This window comes from Crocodylus porosus, unplaced genomic scaffold (genome assembly GCF_001723895.1).
Source record: "Crocodylus porosus isolate Cpor-Errol unplaced genomic scaffold, CroPor_comp1, whole genome shotgun sequence".
Taxonomy (NCBI): Eukaryota; Metazoa; Chordata; order Crocodylia; family Crocodylidae; genus Crocodylus; species Crocodylus porosus.
In genome coordinates, this window is record NW_017728931.1 from 94,392,292 (window position 1) to 94,418,863 (window position 26,572).

General features: G+C 41.9%; 1 long non-coding RNA gene across 1 annotated transcript in view; it reads right to left on the reverse strand.

Moving 5' to 3' along the window:
• Positions 1 to 243: 243 nt before the first annotated feature.
• Positions 244 to 26,572, reverse strand: part of LOC109316109 — a 34,640-nt gene continuing 8,311 nt past the window's right edge. The window contains exons 2-3 of the long non-coding RNA XR_002102697.1: positions 3,180 to 3,304; positions 244 to 1,100 (exon numbers count right to left, since the gene is read on the reverse strand). This is a non-coding gene — a long non-coding RNA (uncharacterized LOC109316109). The remainder of the gene's footprint in view (positions 1,101 to 3,179; positions 3,305 to 26,572) is intronic.

The following is a 26,572-nucleotide window of genomic DNA, read 5'->3' on the forward strand; positions in this document are numbered from 1 at the left end:
CTAGTGAAGGCTTTATTTTCCATCTAGACATGACCCTTCACAGTTGGACTTGTAAAGATAAACCTTATATCCTAAGATAGGGTGAGTGTCCTGGCATTTCCAATGTGAGCATCTCCTCAAAATACTCTAAGATTTCAGCAATTGTAACTGCACCCTCATGCTTTTGAGGTTATATCTAAAGAGACAGTGAATATTTCAGAAGCCCTTGCAATTTGAATTAAGAAAGGCAAAAAATCACAGCAGTCATCATGACTAATGAAATAGGTATATCTCACAACCAGCTGTGTTTTATAGCCTCAGAGCAATATTGATTCATTATATGTATACATGGCCACTTTTTTTTCCAAAAGATTGAAACAATCCATTAAAAAGTGTTAACAAATAAAATATAGGAAAATATAGGAAAAGATGTGAACATTTTGTAGGAAAAATAATAGCAAGCACTAACATGACAAAAATAATTGTATTAACCTTCCCCAGAAAGAGCTCAGGGCTGTGATTCTTCTTTACTGTCACTGATAGAAGCATTTAAACCCCCACAGTGTTCATTTGGGTGCATAAACCTATGTCCTGCTCCTCTAGGAGATAATTTATGCACTCATGCTTATATAGGGATTTATACTACTGAATGCAAGAGTCAAGGTTCCAGACTACTACTAAGCTCCAGCGGAGGGAAGGGTTCCAAACTCCTCTCTCATCTTTCCACACTTCCTATTGATTGGTTTCTGCACCCTGCTTAGCATGCTGGCCTTAATACCTTTATTTAGTAAGGTCTTCCTTTTGAGAATTGAGATAGTACAAGGAACTGGGTACAAGTGCAACATAAGAAAGATTGGTGTAGGCACAAACATATGACACAATTAATCTTTACATATTGTACACATTCTTTGTATGTCTTGTATCCTTTGTGTGTCTGCCACACTAAAAGTGACCTAAAGAATCTATTTTAATATGCTTCTGCCATTCTTTGGTTCTGTATAGCTTCTTGTACCATCTTCTTTGCATCCTTTGTCAGTCATTCAGAAATCTTCTTTCTTCTGCTATCCAAGATGGAGAGTTCTCTAGGTGACATAATCTTCTTGAGCAAAAAGACATGAATTCTAATGAGAAAACAGACAGGAAAACAAATTTTATTTGGCCTAAACAACTCTTCCAGAACTTTTAAAAAAGTCAGGCCTCTGACTGTGGAGGGGCTATGTCTCCTATGTGTGTGTGGGTGGGGGGGCTGTATCCCCTGTGGGGGGCATCAAAACATATAGGTATTTAGAATTCACTTGATGATGATAGAGACACTGGTAGGCTTCCAAATTGCTTTAACACTGTAGATATATCAATAAAACATTGCCTAACTGATCACTCTGTGTGTGTGTGTCTGTGTGTGTGTCTCTCTCTGTAGCTAGATAGATAGATAGATATTAGTGGTCTTTTGTTTTAATTGGGGTATTTGGGGGTATTTTACAGAGTGACTTTGGCATATTTTTATCAGGGATTTTTCAGTTTTCCAATAGTGAACACCAGAATTCCTGCGAGGAAGGCCAGTGGCAGGACCCTGCCTGGTCAGACCTTGGACCCAGCTGGAGGTGGCTGACCTCCTCACCAATAAGGGCCAGGAGGACATGCTTTGATGGTTCAAAGCAGGCCACCACACCCAGAACATCTTCCAGCCAATAGCTGCCTGGATGGCCCAGCAGGGGGCATGCATGGCAGTAGTGCTGCACAAAGGCCAGCCCTGCAGCCACAGCCCACTGGCAGCAGCCCTGAGGGGCAGATGCCTCTACTAGCTCTGCAGTCCCCATCCAGGTCTGGCAGGTGCGCAGCAGGTCATGGCCAGGCAGCAGCGCCCACTCCACTGCCAGACTGCTGCGATGGGTAAAGGGTGCAGGGAATTCTCAGGGGTGCTGCAGCAGTCCAGCTGACACAACGGGTAGTGTCCCCAGGTACCAATTAGCTGGTCCCCAGAAACTCCTGAGAGCAAGTAGCCCCGAGCTACTAGCCAGGGCAGGTTTTTGTACTGATGAGGCCAGGACACGGCAGCTTTTTATACTTCTGGGGACAGCACAGGTGCTGGCCCCTGGTTCTAGCTCCCCCTGGCTGCAGATCTGTGAGGAGTGAGGCAGGGTTATTCTGCCCCAGGTGGCACAATTTGCCCCATACCAAAGTGCATGTCTGGGCACATGTACTGAGGCAAAAAGCCCAGGCTCAAATTTTCACTGCTTCTATTTGAGCTGCTACAAGTGCATATGGCTGCATGTGTGGACATGCCCAGTGAGTGCATCTACATGTGATGTTATGTTGCCATAATGATACACTATGGCAACATAGCTCATTGTTATGGCAACATAGCATAGGTGGGTACAAACTATGATGACAATGCTACCTCACCATAATGATGAGCTACCTTATTATAGCACGTCTAAAAATTACTGTGCACCACCCATTTGACACAGTAATCGCTGCCACTGCACTGTCATTTAGTACTTCCAAAAGTTATTTTGGAAGTACTAAATGACAGTGCAGTAACAATGGCATGTGCCCAGTAAGAAAAAAGAAGAAAGATTCTCTGCCACAGGGTTCTTACAATCTAACAGACGCATACATTTATAGAAGCATACACTGAAGACATTCAAATCCTTTTATAGAGAAAGAAGGACTGTGCAACTTTTAATTCAAATGTTGTTTCCAAACCAGTTCAGTGAGAAAGCCATTAGGCCTTCACAACATCTGAGATCAGCAGAAATTTCATTGTGGAGGCAAAAAAAGAGTGCTATGAGGGGAAGCCAGGCAAAGTGATACAAATGTGAGATCATGGAGATGATTTTACAATCTGAGGAACAAACCGAGGTCAATACCAGTAAAGGAAAAAAAATGATAATAAGATAGCTTGACATTGTCACTGAGTTTTTTGTCTCACAACAATTCTTTTATGCATATGAACCTCCAAATGTACTAAATATGTATTACTTTTTTAGGAAGTCCATTAAAATAACATTATGTTTTATTGCTTGATAAAAAAAAGGATAGAATTCAAGTTCAAATACACAAAACAAACAAAAGTAATTTTATAGGATTCAACCCATGCTCACTTTATTGTCATGGCCACACAACAGTGAAAGATACTTTATAAATATTTCAGTTACAAAAGGACAAGGCCTAAAGTATTATTGCAAAACATTTATTACCTGAGGAATGAAGAAGATTGTTCCCATTGGTAACGTCACCACTGACTTCTATGGGACTAGGTTTTACTTTTTGTTTCTCTTGTGGGCTGTAGCAAAGATTGTGTCAATGTACTTCAGTTTCTTTTCTGAAAAGTCAAGGTAATGTTATTTAAAATGTAGTTTTTAGAAGCATCACTTACTAAGAACAATCTTTATGAGCAACACCTGATCTAAACCCCATTCAAATTGCTGAAGGATTGAAGAGGGGTAGTTAACTATGTTAATTTGAAGTCAGGCAGAAACCTAGGCAGGGTTGCCTCTTAGGGCATGTACAGATATTACATTTAGGCTGGTCTAAGTTAATGTAGATTGATCTAAACCTATAACTGTTTGGCGCATATAGACCAGTCTAAAAATACCACGTGGAACCTAGAATAGACCACATCCGAGGTACACTCAGTTGAGATCAATTCAGGTTAAAATGAGTATGTGTATTATTCCCCTATCAATTGAAGTTAGATCTCTGTCCTCTGGCATCCCAGCCTGGTTTGTGGCCCCTGCTTCTCCTCCCTCTCAGGGAGGTGTGCTCGAGGGAAGGCCCGCATTTGGCTTCTTTGGATGAGGCCCAAGCAAACACAGGCCCTTTCCCAGCCCCACCTCCAGCCTCCAGCTACCTGTCAGCTGCAGGTATGCATTTGGGGGAAATGAGGTATCTATGTTCCCTTCATGAACCCTGGGACATGGGCACCAGGCCATGCCCTGGCACCCCAACACCATGTCCCAAGGCACCCCATAATGTACATGCAGACTCTCAACACTAAGCACCTATACATGTGCCTGATTAATCGAGTCTGCTAGAGTGTACTAATTAGCACACTCCAGCAGCCTCAGCATCATGTATATTCAGCATCTCCATGCTTCAAAATGGCATTGGGGGTGCTCATTGAACAAACTTTCATTAAAGTGTCCCTGCTGCCATTTTGAAGTTTGGGATGCTGACTACATGAGATGCTTTAATTAGAGCCAGGGTCATCCCTACTGGGGGGTGAATTGGAGAGACCTCCCCAGGCTCTGCACTTTGGGGGGCCCCGTGGAGTGGGGCAGAGCAGTGGCAGTGCAGAGCTGGGAAGAATGGCTGTTCTGCATCCAGTCGCTTGCTACCCCCACTCCCCACCATCGATGCCATCACTGACATCGGCAGCAGCAGTTTCTTTGGGTCCAGGGTCTGGATTGAAATGGAGGCAGGGCCCTGCATGGGCTGATTTGCTTCAGGCCCCACACCCTGCTCGGGTCATCTCTGATTAGAGTGGCTCCTGATGACCACTCTAATTAAAATGCCTGGACACACTAGAGCATATGTAAAGAATCTCAGTCCAGGACAATCTCCACATTTAGACATAGCCCTACAGACCCCAGCCCTGGCACCTGCACATCACACCTCAAAAGCCAGACACAGGCACCTTGTTACCTAGCAGGAGCCAGTGTGGGTAGCTCACCTCTGGTATGTGTCAGGCTGGCAGGAAGGCAGACCACTGGGAGTGGGACTGGGACTTGGTCTGCATGGAGGTGACCCTGTGAGCTCTGCAGTTTGGGTACTGTTGGCAGATACCCAAGCCACGTGTGCCATTCAGGTGCTGCAAGGTTGGGTTTTTTTCACCTGCAGCAACAGTGTCCCAAAGTACTAGGGCTGGGGTAAGTGGTAGCCACTGAGCATTTAAGTCAGGGAAAGTCATAGACACCCCTGGAAATTTCATAAGCAGCTGATGCATGCCCTCAGTGTTGAAGGTAGAGGTCACTGGAAATTCCCAGGCTGGGGCATGGGGTGTTGCCAGCATCATGGGGGTGTCTGCTGGAAGTCCACTAAGGTCATGGAGATGGCCTGACAAGTGAAGCTCTGGTCACTCTGGAGCAGCGGCTGTACACATGCTAGGACCTCCATTTATGGACACCCACTGCTCCACCCATCCCTCTGTCCCTGTGTCCATCCATCCATGCATCCATCCCCTTGCTGACGGACCTTCACCCACTTACACATGCTGAGACCTTATAGGTACCACCATGGACCATGGAAAACCCCATCCCATCCTCCTTCAGTACCTAACACTGGTCACACAACTGAGGCCATGGGGAGATGAGGGATCTGTACACCATCTTGGCCTGGTAGAAGAACCAGGACCAGCCCCACAAAGGGCACTGCAACAGAGGCATATTCAAGCATATTGCCTGATGAATGTAAGCATGGTGCCATGGCAGGGAGTGAGTACCAAGCCAAAGTGAAATGGATGAAGCTCCAATAAAAGCACATGCAAGATGCCAATAAATAGTCTGCAAGCAGGGACATCATTAGCCTGCATATATACAGCACCAATGGGGGACAGGATGAGTCACTAGAAGGGGATACGTTGTTGCCCTGTGGGGTCAGGCCAACTCTCAGAATCTCAATATTGCATTGTTAGACAGGAGGGCGTGGTGTATAATTGCACATGTATGCACTCAAAAATCAATTAGGTGCATACACACACTAGGCGCATACACGTGCTCTAGGTATATACACCCCCACCAGGCATACACACACACACGACCAATTCAAGCACCTACACACACTATACAGACCAAAAGAAATTAGACCAGAATCAATTACCAATACCTGCACACCCAATACACAGATCACAAATTTGTATATTATGCACACAGTGGCATACATGTATATCAGTTCACATACATACCACTCACCTACACATACACACAGGTGAGTTCCTAACTTGAGTGTTGTGGTGTGTATGTATGTGCTTGGTGTACTTGGGATACCTTGGGAAAGATTAAGGTAAGAGAGAGAGTGAAAGTGTAGGGGGTGAAAGTTGCCAGGACCAGGATTAGAGAGACCTGGGATGAGGAGCTGAGGCTTGGGGTTACTTTAGGTTACTGCTGGTGGAGACTGAGATGAAAGTTGCCAGTGCTGGGATTAGAACCAGCAGACTGGTGGGGAGTTGGAGTAACTTAAGGTTAATTGGTGTTAATTGAAAGCAGAAAGCCAATAGAGCAAAGGACCAATGCCAATAGAGCAAGGAGGCTGCAGGAGAGCCAAGAGGTACATGGGGAGAGGAAAACTGGGAGTGGGGCTGAGGGAGGAGGATAGAGAACAGAGAAAGAGAGAGTGAAAGAGAAGGCAGAGAGAGATAGGAATTGGGAAGAGGCGGCAAAAAGCAGCAGAAGCAAGGCTGAGAGCCTGCAGAAGAGAGGAGGCAAAAAGCAGTGGGAGCAAGGCTGAGAGCCTGCAGAAAGCAACAGGACTGAGAGCCTGTTACATAAAAGGACTAAGGTTATGTCTACCCAACAAAAATGGGTACACTGCTTCTTGGTTTAAGAAGTAACCCGCAGAAATCAGCCAAGCATACTTGAGGGTGCACATCTGTAGTACAGACATACCTGAAGATCATTTGATTATGCCCAGGTCATGCTGACTAGCACCTAACATAGCAAATTGTCTCCCTGAAATCAATGGAACCACTCAATGAGTAAGATGCTACTTACCTTGTGTCATAGAATGAAATCTGGCTCAAAGTACTTTTGATAAAATACAAGACATAAATAAAAACATTAACAACTATCATGGCCTTTTACAAATAGCTTTGTTGATCAATATAATACTCTATGTTGTTAGATTCTCTGATAAAAAAATAATTTCAAACTCATTATAACTTCAGTCATCCTGCTTGTGTTTCCTGTTAGCAACAAATTCTCATCTTCATCTTGATATAGTCCCCTATTTAATAATAAAGAAACTAAAAAGTCACCTTTTGATTCATATTTTTATAACACCTGGTGTTTTATTTTCTCTCTATCTCTCTACTTATGTCCTCCCTGGTCTTGCATGCTGACTTTCTTTTTTCTGTGATTCTCATTTAATTAAAATATAAAAATGTCACTCACTTCCTTATAAAACCAATTTCATTTAGCTTCTCCTCCTACCAGCTGCAGGCAAGCTCCTCATCTAAATACCAGTTCTTTTGAACATTCAGTATAGATCTCTTTCGCTTTTTGTTCCTATCCCTTCTCTAACTGCATTTCCCATCTTTTGACACCTGGGATAGTAAAAAAAAAAAAAAAAGACACTTGAAGGCCAGAGAAGGTCTGGAAACAACCAGCTACAGCCTGAGTGAAAGGTACAAAGGAAAAGGCAAAACTTTGGAAATGAAAAGCTAAAAATTGCACAGTGCCCAGATAAAATTAATACGGGGATAATTGCTAGGTCAGTGAGAAAAAGTTTCTCTACATCACATTTATGCTATAGAAAGGAGGAAAATGAAATGTCTGTAGTTATTATTATTTCAGTCATTTAAGTAAAGATGCATTTGAGAATTAATTAACAACAATCAGCTGTATTTAAGAGTGGTGATAGAGGATCGTAGATGAGCATACTACAAAAATCTACTACTCATAGAAGGTATCCATCATAAGTAGATACCCCTCTGAGATGCTATGCAAGCCAGTTTTATAGGTCATTATAACCCCTCCTTGAAAGTGGAAAATACATACCTCTCTTTCAGTACATCAATGGTTATAATGCCTCTGGCCAGCTCCAGAAGTTACACCTATTGTGCAGTAGGCATGCAGAAAGTACTCTACAGCTGTAACCAAACAGATGGCCAGGGCCCATAAAGAGCTGTAAAAATCCCACTCTAAGATATCCCTGGGTAGATATGGTATCAGAATTTATTGCTGTAGGCGAGAGCCCCATAACAAACATCCCATTGCAACTCATAGCAGGTCGCATTCTGCCAACATCCCATGCATTGTTTCACCCCCGATCACTGTCCCTCAAGGGATGGTCGTCTAACCTAGGCCAGAGCTTGATTCCTCTTCCCAAGTGCCAGGCCAGCTCGCCCTCAAGCTGCCATTTCCCCACCCCCCGGCCAGCTATAAGCTACTGTCTGGTATTATCGCTCAGTGCGTGGATTCCATCTACCCCATCTGGGCATTTGTAAAGGTTGCAGCTTTTGTTTAAGTGCTGTGTTGCTTGTGGACCCTGCAGTCACACAGGGGGCTTTCCAAGATGTACAGTGGGCTTATAGTCTTCTTGTACAGTGTTGTTTTAAAGCAGCCGTATCCAAATCTGTCTATTTAGCTTGACCCATGCTTCTCTGTCAAGGTTGTGCCCCAGTAGAGGACCTGTTCAGTGTTGGTATAAAACACTGTAGGAATAGATTTCAGACTGGATTACTCTGAATGATCATTTCATTTCCATTCACCCCACCCTTTACCTAAATGTAGCGCAATACACAAGGTCACAATACCCAGCCTGCTGGGCTCTCCATGGACCCAGAAACTTGGCAGCAGGGGAGCAGTTAGAGTCTGTTTTCTTATGTAATTTGGTCTAATGCCTGAGAGTGCAGGGACTACATCTGTGTGTGTGCAAATTGTGCTGCCTGTTATGAGTGTGCACTGTCCAGTACAGTGTTGAGCTCTTTAATGCAACAACTTCTGGACCATACAGGAGACAGTAATCTGCAGGGGCATATACCATTGCAAGTACAGTGGTTTTGAGCACTTTGAAATTGGCACACCATGTTGTGCTGGCTAAACATCTTAAGGCAACTACCCATGCAGAGATTTTACTGCTGACCTTCTGAATGTGGTGTTTATACGTGAGGGAAGTCTACTCTGACTCCTTGGGAACTTGGGGTATACTCATAGGGAAGGATGTTGTTGCTTACTCAGAAGTTCAGCTCGCTCTTGCTCCTCATGGACCTTCTGCCTCTCAAACAACCCCACTCCCTAACCCCCACGCCACTGGCCTGGAATGGGGGTATGGTGCCAGGCTCAGTTGCCCTGCTCCTTTGGGTGGCTTATCACTCTGTGTTGCACTGAGCGGAGCCATCAATCTAGGTAATTGTCAATAGACCACCCCATCCCTCAAGTCATGTTGCTTTCCTGAGAGAGACTAACATGTTTACTCAGATCCATTTGACACAAAACAGATCTGATATACACTGAAAGCTTTTTTAGAGCCCCACAGCCCAGGTGTAACCAACAGGCAAATCTGCGCAAATTTGCTGGTGATTTTCCAGGTGTCATTTGAATGAATGAGCATTGCTGCAGGTACGAATGAGTACTTCCAACAGCTATGAATGAGCACTGCTGCAGATAAGTAGAGTGGGAAATGGAAATTCTTCCTAGCAAAACCACCCCAACTTCCTTCCTCCCTCCCTCTCTCTCCTTCTCTGACTTCCCTTTTAACAACTGTTTTATAAAGCTCAATTTTCACAGTTAATCTGGAAGTTTTTTTGTCAATTTGCCATGCCATTTTACTTTACCCCATCCACCTGGCAAGAAGCTAATGTACAAATGATCCCATTTTACTACTTCCAGAAATCCCTTCCTCCTAATGCCACTATCCATGGCTAACAATCAATAGAAGGATTATTGTTTGAATTAATTCTCTGAAAGATATCATCAAAACTTTAGGAAAAATGGTAAACTTTTCTTCTCTATCAGACTTTGGAGAGAATCTATGAAATCTGTGTTTTAACTCTTTTTTTTGTCTGCAACAGAGAAAGCAGGACCACGTAGAAATGCTATAGCACAACAATGTTGACATAATATATCTTAACAAATTTATTATGCTTATTTGATTATACACTGGTATAAGAAACTAAGTCCCCAAGGCTCACCCCCTCTCTCTACCTTCTTTTCCCTTTCTGGAAAAAAAAAAGCTGGGAGTAAGAAATAGCTCGATTAGACAACAAACCTTGTGGTTATAAAGAACAATCCTATTTTTTTTCTAATCTAGAAAATTGTACAATAATAAAAAAGAAATACTTACAATTTCTGAAATGAACCACATTTTCTTATATCCATAAGGTAACAGTTGCTCATTTCTAAAAGGTTTACCTTATTGTAAAACCATAGTTCTGATTTTTTTAAATGTCTTTCTTGTCATTTAAATGGATTGACTGATAGTGGAAATAAAGTTCAAATTGGGTGTGTCTACAAGTGTGCTGCACAGCACAACTGATACTGTGTAGTCATTTAGCATCTGCTTTAGCACAGTGCTGCACTGAGCAATTGGTACTGCAGTCCCAGCAGCACACAGGTTGTTTCCAACCCTATTGTGCAGTAGCAATGAGCATGAGCTGGCACGCTGAGCTACTGCACAGTAGTGGCTACATCCCGGTTAGTGCCTACCAGTGCTATGTGGCCATAGTGATGAGCTATGTTGTTGTAGCTTATCGCTACCGTGACAGCATCTGTGTAGATTCGTCCAGTGTATACAAATGGTTGAACAACACAGCATGAGAGTCATCTTATCCTTTTGTGCTCTTCATCACAGCAGCTACCTATTCTGGTTAAGGTTGGAAACAAGCAAGTCATACTGGGTGCAAACCAGCGTTCGTGACACCCAGTTTATTTTTAGACATCTTAAAATAAGCTGCCTAAAATTAGACTGGGTGTGGCACATGCCACTTCTGTGTCTAAACCCAGACCAGGAGTGGCATGTGCAGTCATTTGTCACCGTTAGGAGTGGTGTATGCAGCTGCTCACTGCTTCCAGGAGCAGCTCCAGGCAGCCTAAGGTAAGTAACTCAGCATGGGAGGACAGTACTTCTGGTCCACTTCCAGGTTCACTGCCAAGCATGCTGGAGAGTCCCCCATGCTGCTGTGGGATGCTCCATCTGCCCTAGCACTGCAGCGATCACAAGCCATGCCTGCTACCTCAAGTTATGTAGAAAAAAACTTTTAAAGCTGTGCCTGTGTCCAAATCCCTAATTCACTGAATCAGCATCGAATCTTCAGGTTCAGATTCAGCTGAATTGAATCAGGGACAGTGATCAGAATCAACGGATTGAATCACTGTCCCTGATTAAAGACGAATCCAAATTGAATAGGGCCCATTTTGCACAGCCCTACTTTTTGGCTTGGCATTTTCTTACAATGGCTGTGTGCTGTCTTCTTTCCCTCCTACATGTTGTAGCAGGCTCTCCCTCATAGGAAGTATCCACCTGGTTCTTTGCCCATCAGTTTCTGCGTTGAGCTACTATGAAGTCCCTGAGAGTGTGGATTGCTATGCTCCAAAAGAGTCAGATAAACATAATGTTCAGTTCTTTTTTCCCTTCCCATCAGTTTTTTGGCCATCTTGACAGCTGATTCTGCCTTCACATTGCTTTGCAGATTCCCTGGGGAAAAAAGTCTCATGCTCAGACTCCCATTTTGTCGTACATCCTTCCAATTGTGCTGCTGTATGTTGTGGCCCACTGTTTGAGCATAAAGTATGGGGTGTGCCATACCTGAGAAAGCATGCCTTCAACTTCCTGATTACTGTTCATGTTTGAGTATCCTCTAGGTGGTCTACCTCCCAAAAATTAGAGTAGTCATCTATTGTAACCATACAGTTTCTGTCACTGAACACAAACTGGTCTTTTCTCAACCTTTTCCCAAGTTTATGTTGGGATTTCATGAAGCTGCAACATCTCCTGTTGTCTATCTCCATGCTCGTTATGCACCTCATGCTGTTCCATGTATAGTGGAGTCGCATCATATGTGCATTTAACTTACGCATATTCATTATACTGAGTGCCGATTGTTTGGATTCAGCCTGCAGCTGCCCCCCGCAGCGCTGTGCACTGGGTCAAGCAGCTACATTGGGAGCAGCCCTGCTGAGAAGCTGTGCACGCTAGCTAGGTGGGAGTCTGGTACAGGCTGCCCTGGGCGGGAAGGAGGGACTGTACCACTGGGCAAGCCCAAGAGTAATTTTGACTATATGTGATTTTCGCCTTATGCACTGACTTTGGAACCTAACCCCTGTGTAAGATGTGACTCCACTGTAAGTCCTCATCCAGGAATTCATGACTGGCCAGTAGACATACTCCTGAGCTTGCCACAGGTATGCCTCTATTCCCAGATTTGGAGTATGTATTCTACTTATGATATCCTGTCTTGAATTGTCAAGGATTACTGCTCTGTCACCTTTAAATAAAATCCGTCGTATGCACATAGCTCATTCCTAATGTGCCATTGCAGAATGACTTGCTAGGACACTTGTTCCTTGTGACCTGCCTAATCCTGGAATTAAATTCATATCACAGGCTATGGTACATTTGTGCTAAGAGAAATACCTTTTCAACATACAGCTGTTCAAGGGGTTTCTTGAAGAAGAGAACTGAACCTCCTTAAGTAACTTGCCACCAGAGATGCTCCATTTCCACCTGGGTGGCATGAAGGCAGGGTGGGAGAAGGCCCACTTAAAAGCAGAGGAACTGCAGGGGCTTAGGCCTAAACTTTGAAGAGCTAACAGTTTAAGTTCCATTTAAATGTATAACTAATGTATGCTGTTAACCATTATAAGAGGTGTGGTTTATTTTAAATCCTTTCAGAGGCTGCACTCAGAAAAGTATGTTTTACAAGGAGAAATGGATGTAAGCAATGTAAAACAATAATCACCCTTACTTTTATGTCAGATCTTTCTAAACATAGCTTGCCATTCTAGAAATCACTGTGTTTTAAGAATGATTCAGGAAGATTTGTACTGTGAAAAACCTTAGAACAATTCTGGCTTTTCAGGTGGTGTTGGTAGATCAATTACAGCTTATTTTGACATAACAGAAGACATTTCAGCCATCACTACTGTTGTTTTGCTAATTTTGATCTAAATGATGATATTTATAGTATATAATTTAGTCATAAACTAATCATATAAGGTTCTGAAATGTGTTGTGAGGGCTGATTGATATGATATACATTTCTTTAAATACATTTATACGTGAACAGTCACTTAAGTATATCTAATACAAGACTTCCAGTATCACAGTCATCATTCCTTACAAGTCCCTGTTACAAGACTGTAAGTGGACTGTTAAACTTCGGCTCAAGGGCACAATAATCCTCAGATCAGCATAATTTAATCATCAACATAAGCTAATGGAAAGTTAAATACGATGTTCAAGACAGAGTCAGGATTTTTGTTTCACATATTCCATGCGTATAGATTTTCCAAAATAGATTAGCTTTAAACATCAAAATGTCATTCCAGACATAAACGCCTTTATGCATTTTTTTATATCCTTATTATTTTTTAAATTGGAAATATCTTATTTCTCCTTTATCTATCTTGAAAATGATATTTTTATCATACTGAAAAATACTTCCTGATGCATAACTTTTAGGAAAGCTAAGCATATATTTATCCTTACTAGTGGCCTTTCCAGTATACTGCTTTTTCTTACAAATTTTTTTCTATAAAATAATATTGAAAACTACAAAAATATATGCAATTTGCCCTGCAGAATTCTATGGAGCTATTCTCCTACAGGGACCTAACTTAACAAAAATTCAGAAAATACATTTTTCTATAGGAATTAACATGTCCCAAAGACCTTATTTTTCTTTTTTGAAATTGTGTGTAATTTATTGGAATTGTGTGTGATTCTCATCCACAGCCAGCGAACATTCAGTGAAACTCAGGAGACAGAAAATGTGTGACATTAGTTCATTAAACACAGGTCAGAACAAACTACCAACTATTGTAAACTGCATCAGCTGCTCTACTTCATTTGCAGTTAGAGAATCCAAACCACAGCCTCTTTCCAGTTGACAGTTCTGTATGCCAGCTGCAGTGTGGCAGGAAGAGGCAGAAGTGCATTACATTGCCTTCTTACAGTCCACTCTACATTAAGGTGATTCACTTGTAGTTGCGTAAGCCATTATTGGGTTGCTCTATATTAGTAATATGCTGCTAAATCATCTAAATGTAGGAAACAACTCCACTCAGTATTGTAGGGCTTTGGTTGTCAATAAAAATTATGGTGTCATGTACATGCCCACATAGAAATTTTCCTGTAATTATTCTCACAAGATTTTCCCTGAATATAAGCCCTGTGCAACTTCAACCTACTATCTCAAAATCCTCATCAGAACTTATTCCCTTTGTTTCAGTCACTGATATCCATCACTGCCCTAATGGACACATTATCCACATTCCAAAAAATAAACACAGACTTTCATCTTTGCTCTTTCTTTCAGGCTCTTCCTTCTGTTCTTTGGGTTAATAATAGGCCTGTGTGAGTAGGCAGCTATTCGATCCGGCTTCAGATCCAGCTGCTTCAGATGCCAGGGATCCAGTCCAGAGCTCCAGATCAGTTTTCCACTTCAATCCGGCTGAAGTGGCTCCAAAGCTTTGGAGCTGTCTCAGAGATCCAGCCATAGGGTATAATGGGGAATCAATGAACTAGCTATAACTTTGTTGTTTTGTTGTCTGATTTGGACGAAACTTGCAGGAGCGCATCATGACCTATCAGTGGGTGGAGAGCAAAGAAAACCAGACATCATCCATGACTACAATGAAAACAAGAGTGGGGTGGATAACCTTGACCACTTAGTCTGTATGACCACCTGGAGATGGAAAATCAACAGGTGGACAATGACACAATTTTTCAATATGCTGGATGTGGCTGCCATTGCCAGCCTCATCGTTCAGCTAGGCCACAACACAAACTGAAAGCAAAGATCACATTTAAGAAGATGGTGCTTTTTTTGCAGGAGCTTGGCGTTGATAGATGGACAAATAAAACAAAGAATGATAGCTATACGTAATCTGTCTAAGTCCATCGAGTCTGCTATGACTGCCTAAATTACAAATTGCCACAATGCACCCCAATAGAGCCTTCTGCAAGCATGACTGGACATTGTGCTTTTTGTCCAAGGGCAGATGACCGCAAAACCCAGAAATGATGCAAAGATTGTAAGCAAATTTGCTTGTGTGCACCACAGTACATCACTGCTGCTTTTTGAGGAGTGCAATATTTAGTTAAAACAGCTAGGAAATGTTTTGGAAAGTAACTGTTAGTTTGAAAACAGTGTGAACTGCAAACTTAGTAAATTGTTCATTCATGTTTTGAAACTAAAAAAAGTTTAAATGTCGTTCATAGTTCTAGTTAAGTAATAGTTTGGGTTCAAATCATCATAAATACTCTTTCAAACAATCTGTATGTTTAATAAATAGTTGCTGGTACATTTATACTGTTATCACAAGTTCGTTCCATTTTGTTCATGTGGGTGGGGTAACAAGTTACCCCATGAGACCAACAATATTGCATAGTGGGGTAACAAGTTACCCCATGAGAACAAAAACAGTTAGTTTAATGAGAATGAATGATGGTTAAACTAATAACAACAGTCTGTCTGTGAAAGTGTAGAAGCTCTGATGGTGTAAGTGGTATCAGGATGTTGCCTGATAACCCAGGATCCTGGTTTTCTCTGTTTAAAAATAGTCTCATAGTTTCTAGGGTCAGAAGGGACCTGAGAAGATCATCTAGTCCGACCCCCTGCCATGGCAGGAAAGAGTACTGGGGTCAAAAGACCCCAGCAAGATGTTCATCTAACCTCCTCTTAAACACCCCAGGGTAGGATCCTGCACCACTTCTCTTGGAAGCTGGTTCCAGACCCTAGCTGCCCTGACAGTGAAGTAGCGCTTCCTGATATCTAGTCTAAACCTACCCTCTGCCAGCTTGTGACCGTTATTCCTGGTCACTCCTGGCGGTGCTCGGGGGAACAGGGACTCCCCCAATGCCTGCTGATCCCCCCTGACTAGTTTATAACAGGCCACTAGATCCCCCCTCAGCCTTCTCTTTTGGAGGCTGAACAGGTTCAGGTCCCGCAGCCTCTCTTCATAGGGCCTGCGCTGTTGTCCCCTAATCATGCAAGTGGCCCTCCTCTGGACCCTCTCCATGTTGTCCACATCCCTCTTGAAGTGCAACGCCCAGAACTGGACGCAGTACTCCAGCTGCGGCCAGACCAGTGACGCATCGTGGCAATTTGTAAAAAATCTCAAATTCTCTTATTAAAATTGCAAATTCTCTGACAAAAAACCCAAAATCTGTGATAAAAATGAAACACCACTATATCTATGTCTATAGGTATCAGTTATGTACAATGTTTTATTGATATATTTATAATTTTAAAACAATTTGGAAGCCTGCCAGTGCCTGAATCACTATAATAAAATAAATTCTAAACACTTACAAACTTTGGTATTTGATTTCAGGGTTTTTTTTAACATGAGCTCCCACTTCCCCCTTTTTCTCTACCAGGATGCAGGTCCAGACCCACACCCCCAAGCCACAGTGGGTGCCCATCACTCCCCACCCATAGGCCCCTGGCCCTGCTGGTGATCTTCAACCCCGCCATACTTACAGCCTCCTGCCCCCCCAGCATTGCTGGAGAGGGCCCTCAGCTGCCAGGGCTATGGGGCCAGGGATCTGGGTCCACAGCCCCGTGCCCCCTGCTGCAGTGCCCAAGCCCCAGATACCACCTGCTGGGGGTGGCAGCTGCCATGGCCTGAGCGGAGAGCAGAGTGCAGAGTATGGCTCACCTCCCCCACAAGGCAGCAAGGCCAGAGAGGAGCCTGTGGGTGGGGGATCTGCCCTTTGCAGGCTTGGGCTTTCCGTCCTGCTGCCCTCGCCTTGGGGCCTCTGGGGCCCAGCAGGTGGGTCCCAGTGCAGCATGACAGAGCAGAGATGGGCAGGGAAGCTCCTTCCCACTGTGAGCCCTTTGCTACCCTGGCAAAGTGCCTCCTGACTGCCCAGCAGCAGAGGAGGTGGCAGTGTGAAGTTGTGCCCCTCACTGCTGTTGAGCAGGAAGACGGAACCTCACCAGGGCAGTGCAGAGCTCCCACTGGCAGCATGAGCCTCCCTGGCTTCCCCTGCTCTGCCCTGCCATGCCAGGTCTTGTCATAGAGGCCTTGGGGGGGAAGGCAGCAGGGAGGGAAGCCCTGGCAGCCTTCATCCACCCCTGCCCTGTGCACAGACCTGGGAAGCATGTGTCCCTTCCTGCCCCCCCCAGGAGTGCACACAATGGTGGGGAGCCAGCCCTTCCCCCTGCCTTCTGGATGAACTTCCTGCAGCCCCATTCCACTCCCCACCATGGCCCTTCAGCCACAAATTCCAGCCCCGGGCCCCAAACCCCATGCACTTCTCCCTCATTATAGCACATACAGTGATGCAGTGGCAAAAAATAACTGTGCACAGCCAGCACAGCACAGTATGGGCTGTTACTATGCCATCTTTCAGTACTTCCAGCACTGTTTAAAAAAAAAAAAAAAAAAAGGCCTATACTCACCCCAGGGCTGTGGGAGAGCTGTGGGGTCTCTGGAGCTTCCTGACAGAGCCCTGCCAAGCAGCACTGGGCAGCAGGGGGCAGCAGGGCCCAGGCTGGGGATGGTGGGGCTGTCACCCATCCCCACTGTGCAGTGGGGGCCCAGTGACCCGGACAGCCAGCTGTACTGCTGGGGGGGTGTTGTTGTTTTTTCAATTGCGGGGATGCTGGGCCAGGCGTGGCAGGAATTGCGGGGGGCGGGCTCAGAGAGCTGTGGGGATGGAGCTGGGCAGAGCAGTGATGGCGGGGCTAGGGAGGCAGATGGGAGAGGGATCAGGGAGGATGGAGGAGTGGCCAGGGCCAGTGGAGATCACTCCCATGGTCCCCTCGCCCCTCCTCCAGCCCTCCCAACCCCTTACTTACCTGCACTGGAGCCCAGGTCCAGCTCCCTGCATCTGGCATGCTGTCTGCTCTCCATGATCACAATTTCTGTGTTTCGTTTACTTTAAAAGGTCAGAAACACATTTAAAAATATTTTCTACCCAGCATTTTCCAAAAATGAAACCTCTTTTCACCCATTCATCCATATGAATTTTTAAAATAAGTTTATTTTCTATGGTTTAAAATATTCAGCTTGTTTGAAAAGAAGGCACAAAGCAAGTGTTTGCTGGGAAAAGGGTGAAGAGGTTAAACAAGTACAGTATGTCTCATTGCAATCCAGCCACTGATTGTGGCAGTAAATGTGAATGAATTAATTATAGGAATATTTCTAAGAAACTTTGTGCACTCTTTAACTTTATGAGTTTGGAATGTCCTCAAGGATTTGAGCCTTCAAAGGTCTGAGTTATATATAAACCAGTTTCCTTTCAAGTCTGCATTCAGTGTTTACCAGAAGGTTGAGTAAGTAGGAGCAAGAGAAGGGAGAGCTTCTAAATTCTTAGATAATGAGATAAGTTCTTTGAGTCTTAGGGATTGGTTCAAGGAGTTATTAAACTACTGCACAGGGAAGCTTTGTACTCTGCTAATAGGATAAGTAGTGGATGCCTATCATTCAAAAAATGTCACAAAAAGTTTGCATGATAGAGCTGCCTCATGAGTTAATAATAATTCAGTGAAAACATGCTAAGTTTCTATGACTTTATGATATTAAATATCAACTATTTATGCCAGGCAACACATTGCAAAACATTAACTATAACATTTATAATATAATATAAATAATAGTTGTATTGAAAATATAGCACTACATTGTATTATGTCATGCTGTTTTTAATTGACTTTAAGTTAGCCAATAGTCAGTCAGTTGACCTAAAATTTTGTACGCTAGTGTTCTTCCATTAGCAGTCTCTCTCTTTCTTTGGCTGTGCACAAACATTCAAACAATCTGGGAGAATTCTCCTAGGTTTGTTCTCTGGTAGAAAAACTTACCTACAGATATTTGAATGCTGAAGCACCAGAGAATGGTGAATTTGCAGCTGGATAGGGTGTGCCCTGTGCATGCATCTCAGCATGCTCAGTTGCTTGGAGACAGATGTCAGCAATGCACAGTGCAGCCCCAATCAGCTGATCCAGGCTGTCCATGGTCGGTCTGTGCTTCCCTGCACTGCAATGTAGGGATTGTGAAGGGGCATGTTCTGCTCCCTGTGGGAATTGCAGAACCCAGCAAATGACACACTGTCTCCCTGATGGAGGTGGGAGGGGATACTGGAGAACTATGTCCTCTTCTGTGAGAAGCCAGAGAATGTACAGATATTTGCTCTCCCAGGAGAAATTCTCCTAGTAATGATTTAACCATGCTTGTTCCCAAGTTATGCTTCTCCTGGAGCATTTATTTTTACTCTGAGAAAAGAAGTCTGAACATCTTTATACTTATCTTTTCTTCTGGGACAGCAGCAACTCTCCCAGGAGAAGCTTAATGTCTGTGTAAGGTCTTTCTTTCAGAAAATTATAGCCAAAACAATTTTGCCATTTTTAAGACTGATGCCAGGGGAAAATATCTAATTTTGCCTATGTTAAAAAGTCTTGTCCCCTGTACACTCTAGTTCTCCTGTCTTTACAGGAACTGAATTGAAATTTGACAGCAATAATTAATTATTGCCTTGGGGATTTTGTATTCTTCAGGGATCCCAAGAAAATCTGCACAAATTTGGCCACTTTATAAGCTTTTTAAAATGGTAGAACTTGATTTGGACAAGAAACTTCACCCTGGGTTTACCATATCCCAAATGACCACCCTAACCCTGGCTATTGCCTCTCAGTACAGAGGGAATGAAGGCATGTAAAGTCTTCATTGGACATGCTTTTCTTGTGTGAAAAATTGAGTGGTCAAAATTTCAAATTTTTTCATGGACAAAATTCTTTCTTTTTTTTTTCAGTTGCCTTCCTCCTACCACTAAGCATAGTGTCTATGTGTGTACCCTTCCTAAAGAATGCTGATATCCTCATCAGAATGAACGATTAAACAAATTTAGAAATATTGATTATTCTTCAAGACTCACAACCGTATCGTCTGGGAACTTGTATGGTTATTCCTCAAATGTCTATATATAAAACCTCCCTTTTTCTCCCCAGATAGCAATGGTTATCTACTAGAAGTGACCTATAAAATTTTCATTTTTTTTCCTTCCAAATGCTTAGATTTCAGAAAAATTGTAAATGAGTCTTGCAGGTCAAATGTTGGAATGGACAGTACTGTTAGGTTGGGATTAGCATATTGTAAATGATGTCCTGTCTGTTAATGCCTTCTCTTTTTATTAACTTTCTTTCTGGAGCTACTGATTTTTCTATCAGGAGAACAAACCTAGGAGAATTCTCCCAGATTGTTTGATAACAGCTCAAGGAAGGTTCAGAAAAAAATACCACCTTTCTGCGGTTGCTTGGTTTCTGTTGTAACTTTTAGCTTCTTATAATGGTTAGGCATATCAGAATTAATGTTGCAAGTAGGAACCTAACTGAATGTAAGACCAATTACTAAATGGCTTAGCATTTAGTGGTCCAGGGCTTAAGGCTTAGGCAATGCCTAGTGGGAAGAAGTAAATATTTAACTTTTATCCCTAAGTAGTAGATAAATAGCTAGGATGTGTAGAATAGTAGGGCTGTGTGAAATTTCACTGGCCGCTTCATTTTGATACAGTTTCAACTCATTTCAAGGTCAAAACAGCAAAATCAAAGTGGAATAAAGGGGGTCAAAACAATCCTAGAAACAAAATGAGGCACATCTTAAACGTTTCAAAAGTCAAGAAGTTTTGACCATAGTGCAGGGGATGGAGTATCATCCCAGCTGGGCTGGCTCCCTGCCATCCCTGGCCCAATCTAGCACAAGGTATAAAGAGTCATCCCAGATGGGCTGACTGCTCCATCCCCAGCCCGATCTAGCGCAGGGGGATGGCAAGTCTCCCCAGCTGGGCTGACTTCCCATCCCCAGCTGATCTAGCAAAACACTGAAACAGTGTCGAATCAACCTTACTGTTTTGAAGAAGCAAAACAGAACAGCTGTTCTGAATAAAAATGAAATTTGATATGAAATGCTGTTCTGTCCAAACCTCAAAACTCAAGGCAATGCAGAACAGTGCTGTTTTGTACAGCCTTATAGATGTCTTGTTTAAATTTGAGCATAATTTAGGGAAAGGCTGACAGTTTCAGTTTTATTAGCAATAAGGAATAGATAAGTTAAAATCAGAGAATAATATCAGGCTATAGATCTGTAAGATTTTTGGGACACATGAAAATTATGGTGAAGACACATTAGTGTACACAAAAATCGTACATATATAAATGTGTGATATGAAAGAAATAAAGAAAGAAGCACAAATGTCTGACTGTGTGGAGAAAGGAAGATACTCAAGTGCCAGACATCCTGATTGTCTACTAACTCTGGGGTTTTCTCCAGAGAAGCAAGAGTAAAATTGAAGGAACAAGGGTTGGTCCTTATATCCTACTATATATTTATTTTCCAATTTGATGCTGTGTCTTTTATATTTTGATTTATAGGGGGAATACTGAGTCACTGGTTTTCATACTGTTTAAGTCACTGGTTATCTTTTACAGACTGTTGTAATAAATACTCATATGTAGTATACACAGATAAACCTTGTCCAGTACTCAAATCTAAGTTTATTTAATCCTGCCAAAAAGGCAACTGTGCTCTTACATCTTCACCTTTGGTGAGCTATCAAAAAAGCTAAGTATCATTTAAGTCTCACTAGCAGGACTACTTGAGGGAAGGGGAAGGAGAGCAATATACATGTACATTAAAGTGACTTTTAGCTAATATAGCTCCCTAATACATAACTGTTTACATTGTGCTGCATTAAGTGCAGTTCAGATAACCCAAAATCTTCACTAATAGACTTTTGGTATTACTTAATCAATACACTGTATTAATCATCCTACTTCCCAGTCTTGTTGTGATTATGATAGCATTTCATTGTTCAGCCTTTGCCCTCAGTTGTACTTTATTTGCTACATTATTTCTGCATTAATCAATAGATATACATACAGTGAGGTTTTATTTATTGTGTGAGACTTTTTGCTTCTCTGTTTTTGCTTCATGTTATATTTCATCTTCTAATCTATAATGTGTGCATTAAGAAACAGATATGCTGCTGGTGGGTAACTGCACCACAGTAGACAGTAAACAAAACATTAAGTCAAAAAAGAGAAAGCATTAAACATATATTTAGATAGGGATATAATGCAAGCAGATAACTGAAGTTTTGATGATCCCAGAAAAACAAATGGGGAAAATAATATATACAAGAATTCATTCAAAAGACCAACATTCATATGCCACACTGGAGCATCATAAATGGGGGATGTGACATGGTAAGAAGATAACAATGAGACTTGAATATCCTACTAACGCTGAAATAACACTAATGAAAGGTAAAACAGGAGCTAATGCAGAAAAATATGAAAGGTTATAAAATCCCTGGTTAACTTAGCAAATATTTCCTAAAATGACTCCTTTTCTGCTTCTTATATTCATTGCTTCAGTAAAACTAGGAACATATGACATAATGTTAATACTTTTGTGAGAAAACCACAGTAAGATTGACAGCAACACTCATTTATGAAGTCATTTAAATGGATGGCTTGATCCTATGGGCACTAAAAGTTTGCTCTCTTCTTGTTGCTTGAGTAACTAACAAGACTTGGACAGTACAAGATGCTGGTCAGTATAACACGAAAGTTGAGAAAAGACTAGGTGGGCAAAAGGAAAAGCAGCAGATCAATTTCAAAAGGGTGAAACTTAAGGAACAATAGGTAGGAATCTACAGTCTCAGTTGCATTATCTTCAAAACATCCCTGAGAGAGAATGAAAAAGGCCTTAATAATGTATTAAGTACACAGAAAATAATCTTTAAATGAACATTATTTAACATCTACCCAAGATAATTCAAAGTAAATGTTGAGACATTCATTGTTTGAAAGACCTCTTTGAACCCAGATCTCTGGCTGGGATAGAAATGCTTATTTTCCATTTAAAGTTGTGTCAGGAAACAGAGAGCAAACCTTGTTTCTTCATTTAGAATGTGCTTCCCAGGAGGTTCTAAACATAAAGATAAATTGTGTGCTCTTGTGTCCTTGTAGTACGTGCTCTATAAAAGCACCACATTCAGCACACTGCAATATCATTAGTAGTGTGCCTATCTGTATTATACTGTTTTGTTTCCACATAATTCTGTAATGCTTGAAATGAACAAGTGCTTTCCAGATGTGAGACTGGAGATTAGTTGGCTTATTTTGTGTGGGTGATCATTTTGCTGAATTTGGCGTTTGCCCCCACGTATTGACATGCAGCAATAACATTCACTGCAGATGGACAAACACATTATGTCTTAATGAAACTAGCATGCTGCATAAACCACTTCTAGGGAACTGTCTTCAAAATGTACTTGAATGACTTAATGTAGAATTCATATAGTTACAGAGTTCATCATCAGATTTTATCTTTGAAAGACAGAAGCTAAAGATATTAAAATTTAATGGCACATTTTCAGAGCATATATAATGAGTTCAAAAAAAGATTATTTCAGTCAACTATTTTACTGAACATGTATAATGAAAAAATCAGAAGGCATTTCAGGAAGAGAAAAAGAGTAAAATCTGTATTAACACTCATAAAATCTAAGTGCCAGAAAGGACTATAGAAATCAATGAGATTAAGCAAAAGTCAAAAGACATATTGTCAGGAATTTCAAATATAGGTAAGATGGAATAAAAGTTAGATTGTGCTGATTTTTAAGAATGCACAGCAAGTGAACTGAAAAGGTGTATGGTGTATGAAATCTAGAGGACAATTGTCAAATGGAAGTTTTTAAATATAATCAAGGCTAGAACCGAATACAGTTTCTCCTACATCTAAATTGAACATGGACTCCACACACAAAATGTCTGCAGTGAAAGCAAGGTGCAGGGAATTAAATATATAAGCATTTTCAAATAAGAAAAGATTAACTATTTGTTGAAGCCAAGGAACAAACTTCTAAGGATTCCATGGACTGAACTAAACACCCATATGACCAGCTGCTTTAAATTGGCATTATCTTCTTTGAGCCATAGTCATTTATATCAACTGAGAGTCAGGCCCTTGCCACACATTACACTTAAGATGTGATTAACCAGTTAATCATGTATTAAGTTGTAACCTGGCCACGTTATATTAATTAATGGTGCCATAAAACAAGAAATAAGCCACAAAGTTATTTCACAAAAAATGTGTAATAACTATGCAGCCGGTTCCTATTACATCATTAACTGAATGTGAGGCCAGGTACGTGCCCTGATCCAGGCTCCCAGTCATGGGGTTGCACCATGCACTCCCGTGGTTGGGAGCATGGATCAGCTGAGAGTGCCCCTAGCCACAGGAGCTCATTGTGAGACCCCGTGGTTGGGAGCTTACTACTTGCTGTTACAAGGAGAGACTGGGGTCACGTTCCCAGGCACCCCCTGCACCAGCAATAAGGCATGATCGGATTTGATGCTGAATCCCAGAGTCATGCTTCCTTGCTATGCACATGTGGCACAGCAGGAGGTGCAATGTTGTAGATCATGCATCAGATCCCACTGCATCTTTACATGAACATCTGGCAGACAGCTCAGTCTTATAGCCTCTTAAAATAACAGTATGTCATAATAAATAATGATATGACCTATAATAGAGAAATAGCCATGGTCAAACATTAAAAAATATTTCACCTTATGGAAAAAAAAGCCCCAAAACAAGACAAATCTATTATATCCTGACTGGCATAAGGACAAATTAACTTCTTTTAAGTTTCTTCAGTTATCTAATGAGACTGAAATCATTTAAACGCTCTAACATTTGTTGTTTACAAACAGATTTTAAAAGTTTCTCTCTGAGACATGACTATATGGAAATAGAAACTTTTGTGAAAGATAGCAGGTTAAGAAAGAAATGATAAATTAGTGAAAAATAAGAATGAAGCAATATTATTGAACTGTACAGTTACTGACTAGAGAAATACCTCAAGGATCCTCCCTAGTCATAAACACTTCTTATTTTTAAATTATTTGTGACCCTTGAAATGGCAGAATGAGTATACTGACTACACGCTGTTCAACAACACCACCAATAACAAAATTCAGCTATAAAATTCATCCAGATAATTTGGCATCCCATTAATTCAAGGGTAGATTGTAAATAGAAGCATACAGACTAAGCCTTCCATTACGCTACAGGTACATATTCAAGTGGTAAGTCAGGGTCAGACCCTGCTTCAACTGCTTCTTATCAAAGGAGAAAATCGCCTCTGTGTTTTCATTGGGTATAGAATCAGTTCCACAGATAATACATTCTACTCCTTGCTCATTACAGGTGAATTGAAAGCTTTGCATCCAAATCCTAAGTTTAGATCCATGTTTCACAGAAAAAGGTGACATTATTACAGTAAGCTAAGAGAGACCAAGAAGGTGTTTCTTATTCACATTCCATTGTAGTAAGAGCAGCACAAGATCTTCAACTGTTTGAACAGAAAGAAACACAGGAGAAAATTCATTGGGCTTCCCAACAAATATTTATTGGGCTGTAGCGGAGCCAAACTCACAAAGAATCATGAGCAAAAATGGATTAGAGCTTCAATTTGCACAGCTTTGATCTTAATCCTGCATTTGGAATGTGTCTTTCCTTTGCATTGTTAGGGCAGCCTAAAAATGTTTCTAACTTGCATTGGCTTTTATTGGACATAGGTGATCAGAAATGCATCCCAGTCTCAGTCTGGAATATGACTGCAAACTGGAAGACTCTACCAAGCAAATTCATCCCTTAAACACCACAGTGAAGGCTAGCAGTGGCTACATCAGCACTGCATTGTATACTAAACCCACACACTGCCACAAATACATTCATACCACCAGCTTTCATCCTAAGCATACCACTAGATCCATCATCTACATCCAACTTCTACATTATATCTGCTCTGATCCCACTGACCCACAGGATGCATATTTCAAAGATCTAGAGCAAGCTACAATTACAATATAATCACCAAACTGTAGCCACTCAGATCAACAAAGCCTGACTCAGACCTTGCTTCAGTCTGCTTCAATACTAACCCTAAGACAAGGACAACACAAGCCCCCTGGTTGTGACTTACATCCTCAGCTTGACACCTTGCACACATCATTAATAACCTCTGAGCCTTCCTGGAAAAAGATAATTGTCTCAAAGTAGCCATAAGGTATAAACTTGTCCTGGCTTACAGACAGCTCCCCAACCTCAAACAGCATCTCTCAAGTAACAAGCTACCTAAACACTACTCTCATTGAGGCACCATGCCTTGCAATAAACTCAGATGCCAGCTGTCCCCTTTATCAATACAGACCACATCATGACTGGACCAAATAACATGGATTATAACACACAAGGCTCAGTTACCTGCACCTCCAACATCGTATATGCCATCACCTGCTTATAGTGCTGCTGTGCTGAACAGATGAGGTGATTTCTACATGTAAGATTGTGTTAAGTATGGTCTAAACAGTGACTGGATTCTTATCCTGTTACCTGGATTAGTTTTTGTGGTATCTCCCTCCCTATGGATTTATAACTGATTTGCCACTCCTAGCACTGTCCCTCCCTCCCTCCTTCCCTGTCCTTTTTATTCAAATCATGATCTACTTTTGATAGACTACGCAGGGCATGCCCTTTCACGGTATCTGATTAAATGAGGTCAGATTCACAAAAGCTTATGCATCTCTGATTCCTTTTGCAGCAAGGAAATTGCATGGCACAAAGGTCTCTAATTCAAATCTATACCACTTCAAGGGTACCCTCACTTTAAGCTGATCTTACCAAAACAGGGTAAG